We start from the raw sequence: 5,060 nt of genomic DNA, 5'->3' as shown, positions 1-5,060 counted from the left end.
TTTTTCTCCTAATTTTCGAATTTTGGAGAATATTCTTTACATCCCTATATTCTAATACCAACAGCTGAGCAGCTTCGTATGTGTTATAAAGTAAACTTTTTCTCACTTGATCCCATTCCTTTACATCCATGGGACTGGAAGCGAAAGAGTAAAAGCTCTCTTTCTCATGCTGCGAATCCTAAAAATAATATGTAGCACATTCCAGCTTCCTCCAGCAACAATTGCCAGAGGGCTGGCCTCTGTGGGAAAGGACAAATCTGTTTTTCCTGAACAATATAAATAGAGTTCTTCCGCTAATGGGGATATTAAATTAGAAGTGGGGGCGGTGGGGGCATGATGTGAGGGATGACAGTAATGGGCTTCTTTTGAACTTGGACACTTGATTCGATTTTGATTTCCTGTAGAAGGAGGAAAACAGTTGCTTTGGCCAGAACTTTGGAAGTAATGAGTTATATGTAACTGTGGCCAGGAAGTGGTGTCCTGACGGCGATAGTAGGCCTCAGGAGTGTGCACCAACTGCACACTCCCAAGCTCTACTATGTGAGGGTGGTGCCATTAATGCGCGGCACCATCCACACGGGGGACATGTCTATGACGTGTGGGCGTCTGAGCCCCAGCTAGCGGCCACATCCATGTCATTGTATCAGACCTGTTCACAATACGGTCCTGATATTTAGGGATAAGTGCATTAAAATAGGAGGGCTGCCTGAAGAACAACATGAAGATCTCATGGATAAGACATCCATCTGCTTGGCTGAATTCTTGAATAGAGACCCAAATACCTTTCACTATGAGATCGACTTTTTTGAAGGAATTCATATATTGCAACTCAGATCCATGGCTCAGTGCGATGGGATTCTGGGAATCCATGGTTCAATGCGATGGGATTCAAGGTGATGGGAGTCCATGGCTCAATGCGATGGGAATGGGATACTGGGAATGGTCATTTGTTGTGTTTGTGGTAGAACAACCATTCCCAAAATTCCACAGCACTGAGTCATGGCAGTTAAAGCGGTTTCAAAACAGATTGTTTCTGCAGTGTGGATGCACACCCCTGTTAAAAAAACCAACCTGCCTCCCAAAAGCCTGCAAAACACATTGCAAAAATAATCCAGTTCGAGACCGCTTTAAGTGCCCTGGCTGAGTAATAAGGGATTCTGGGAGTTGTTATTGTGGCACCAGAGCTCTCTCTGACAGGAAGGCTTAATGTCCTCACAAAAGTACAGTTCGGAGGTAAATACTCTTCCCACACTGAGGCACGAGCGTTTAACTCTTTTCTGGCCCAAGGCTGTGGAATTCTGGGAGTCCACAACAAAAACTCCAACGCACAGAAATTCAGAGCCTTGACCCAGGGAGGCAGTTAAGCGGCACCAAACCGGGTTATTTCTTCCAATGTGAACTCGCGGATCAGCCTGATGCGCATGCGCAGTAGCCGCGCCGGCCATTACGGCGCCTTTGTTTCCCAGAGGCCGGTTTTTTTCCCAGGCACCTGGCGGCGAGAAGTGGGAGGGGCGTGGCCATGCAAATGAGAAAGGCGACGGGCGAATGAGAGAAGCGGAGGGGGCGGGGGCGTCGCTGTCGGCCTCAGTATCGGCGGCGGCGGCAGTCAGACAGGCCAATCATCCGAGCTGAGCGCTCGCGGAGAGAGAGCTGCTGCGCCGAGGCCAAGGAGCGAGCGCCTCCCTCCTCCTCCTCCTCCTCCCGAACCCCGTCCGTCCTGCATACCCCAGGATGAATAAAACACCCAGGACAGTACTTTGAGCGGCAAGGGAACGCCGCCCACTGCCGTCGTTTTGGCCTACCTCGCATCGGAGGCCGCCGCCCCCAAACCTTCCGCAGAACCGCGGCCTGGGCCTCAGCGCCCCGGAAAGACCCCGGATGATATATACACAAAGCGCGGAGGGTGGGGAAAGAGAGAGAGAGGCTGAGGGGTGCAGGCCCTGGACGGGAGGCCAAGTTGCCTCTCTAGGAATCTCTAGGTCTCCGGGCAACTCTAATGGTCAACATCTGCCAGTTGCAGCCTGCAAGATCCTAGAGGAGCCCTTCAGGGGACCCTTGGTCAGTTGACCAGAAGGCTTGTTGGTGCTGGGGGAACTTAGATCTTCCTAGAAATAACATATGAAATGAACATCCATAAACAATCAGAGCTGGCAAAAGTGGAGGGCAGGGAGAGCATGGACATGCCCTGCTCAGAGTTGGACGGCTTTTTAATGGTGTAAACGTTACGCTGGGCCCTGAGTCCCTGAGAAAGGTGGCTAGAAATAAAAACAACAACAAACACAACAATAGAGTAGTGAAGTAAACGACTACAAAATTGAGAATCTATGCTTTTGAAAATACAATCCACAAAATAATAATAATAATTTTGTTTATTTATATACCGCTATTCCAAAGATCATGCGGTGAACAGCAAGTAAGCTAATTTACAAGTAAGCATATGCACATGCAGATACATAGTGAAGGTTTGGTTGAAATGTGCGTTTTTAAAGAAAAGTTCAAACAGATATTTTTTAAATTAAATTTGAAATTGGATTGTTAAAACCCTGTGCCTCTCTCATTCGCCTCCCTCTGAGCCACCCCACTCCCCCCATCTCCTAAAGCGTTTTGAAGGAAAGCAGATGAATGCCCAGGAGCCTGTTTTCTGCCAAAAGGTGGTAGTTTGAGAAAAGCATGGGAGCACCCCCTTTAGGATGCCGCTTGGTGGGTCCACACCCCTCTAATGACACCACTGCCCTGAAGGCTCCTTCCGTGTTCATTTTTGTGTGAGGTTATTCTGGTAAACAACAAAGAAATGATATAAATAGGTGGGAGGGGGGTCAACAGGGAGAAGAGCTGAGAAGGAGTTTTTACAACAGGCTGGACTGCGCATTGCACAGCACGCACGCAGGTGTGTGGCCGAGCAACAACCCCTAGAAGATGCTCATGGTCCAAAACGACTGCGAATTAAGGCAGGTATAAAGCAAGCACTAAGAGGCTGTACACACAGCCTCCAGCCCGCCCCTCCTTCGCCATGATTGGGGCAGGACAACGTGCAGACTGCATTGCCCGCAGCCTGGATCCGGCCTTTCCAGGGTCGCAATAAAGTAGCGACTGCAAGGAAAGCACTCATTTTTGCATCCCTGGAAAGGGTAGCCATTAGCTGTGGGTGGCCATGTCTTGGTGGTGCTCCTTCGATGCTGTGGTTGTATGGAAGCAGTTTTGGCAGGGAGCACACTGTGTGAGCGGTCTGGCGGCCATCATGGGGCCTTGGGTGGATCGAGTGTGTCGGCATGCGGGCACAATGCACTGACTCCCGCCCCCAGACTGGTCTTATGGCAGGTCTGACCGGGGGCCAAGAGCCAAACAGATCTAACAGGTACAGAACATACTGCAGGGGATAAATCCAGTTCCAGACCGATTTAACTGCCCTGGCTCAGTGCTAGGGAATCTTGGGAAGTGTAGTAATGTGGTGGCATCAGAGCTCTCTGACAGAAGGCTGAATAGATCACAAAACTCTACATAGTTGGTAGGAATACAAAGAGACGCTGTAGAATCAGAAATGGTACAAAGAAGATTTCTGGACTCTCTAACGTCCAGTCTACTTACTAAAGGTTCCCAGAATTTTTTAGCAATGAGCCAGGGCAGTTAAAGCCGTTCTTTTTTAAACTGGATGATTCTGCGCAGTGTGGTTTTGAACCCGTAAATAAATATAATAAGGCCTGTTTACAGACTGCCAAAATAAAGCTGCCTTCGGTCTCTTTGGAGGTTTGCTGTTTAATGATGCTGCATCCTAAGAAGCTGCACCAAAGCTGCACTCCAGGGCTTTAGGAATGGAGTGTGGCTTGGGCGCAACTCCGACTCTTAAGGACCCATTGCATCATTTAAATAGCAGACCTCCAAAGAGACCCGAAGCAAAGCTTTTAGTTGGCAGTTCTGTAACAGGCAAAGAGTGTTTTGATTACTATACAAGGAAGTAGAGGCTAAAAAATAAGATAAGAGATACATTGTTTAAAAATTGGGGAGAGGGTGGTTTTTGTTGATGTGACTGTAAGACTTGTAGGATTATTTTATAATAATAAAGTTTTTAAAACCTATGGAGACCAATTTAACGCTCTGGCTCAATGCTAGGGAATTCCTGGAACTATAGTGGGGGTCTGAATACTGAGCCGCCTTTGTCAGAGAGCGGTCTGGTGTCACAAGAAACACTGTTCCCAGGATTCCCTGGCATTGAGCCAGGGAAGAGATAAGCAATCCAAACGAGGATTATTTCTGGAGTGTGTGTGGTGAACTCGCCATGATCGATGGAGGCAAGATGGTTTGCGGAACAAAGCATAATGATTGCCACGGAGGATCTGCATCAATTCACCCTAGACAATGAGGAGAGAGTTCCATACCTTGTATCAAACACTCGACCAGAATAGAGAATTGCGGTCAGAAACAGGAGGAGGCTAGGAAGGGGAAAGGCAAGTTATGAAAAAGAACTAGAAAATAATCTTAAAGTGTAAAAATATACGCTAACCCAATTATCCAAGCCACGCTATTTCCTATTACCATTAATGGATGTGAGAGCTGGACAGTGAAGAAAAACGTCAGAAAGAGAATCAACTCCGTTGGGAGAGGATGTGGCTGGGAGAAGTGTGATGAGGGATAAGGTGGGTGGCCTGAAAAGAAATAAACTGGGTTCCATGCTTGGCCATGGAAACTCACAGGCTCAGAAGATAGCAGTGGCAAACCCTCTGAAAAACCCTGCCCAAGAAAAGCCTAGGATAGGTTCGCGTTTACGGCTGCCATTAATCAGAAATGACTTGAAGGCACAGAACAACAACAATAAGAACAGATCAAGCCAGAAACGCTCCGGGGAAGCCAAAGCTGATCACACTGAGGCTGTCGTACTTGGACTATGCAAAGGCAAGGGCTCATGGGAAAAAGATAAGAATGCTGGTAAGGGGTAGGAGAGTAGAAAGAAAGGAAGATCACAACCAGATGGATTAGCGCAGTCCAGGGAGATCATGGGTCCTGAACCTGCAGAGCTGGCAAAGTGGCTGAGGACCAGGGGAGCTTGCAATGTCTTGCCGATGTTG

The 5,060-nt window shown here is 48.0% G+C and overlaps 1 protein-coding gene across 1 annotated transcript in view; it reads left to right on the top strand.

Annotated features, from left to right (window-relative positions):
- The window catches only part of LEO1 (LEO1 homolog, Paf1/RNA polymerase II complex component), a 70,253-nt gene that overhangs the window by 32,480 nt on the left and 32,713 nt on the right, over positions 1-5,060 (top strand). The gene's annotated exons all lie outside the window — the stretch shown is intronic.

This window comes from Sceloporus undulatus, chromosome 6, assembly GCF_019175285.1.
Source record: "Sceloporus undulatus isolate JIND9_A2432 ecotype Alabama chromosome 6, SceUnd_v1.1, whole genome shotgun sequence".
NCBI classification, from domain to species: domain Eukaryota; kingdom Metazoa; phylum Chordata; class Lepidosauria; order Squamata; family Phrynosomatidae; genus Sceloporus; species Sceloporus undulatus.
Note: the sequence above shows the minus strand (reverse complement) of the source record. Positions and strands in the feature narration are given on the sequence as shown.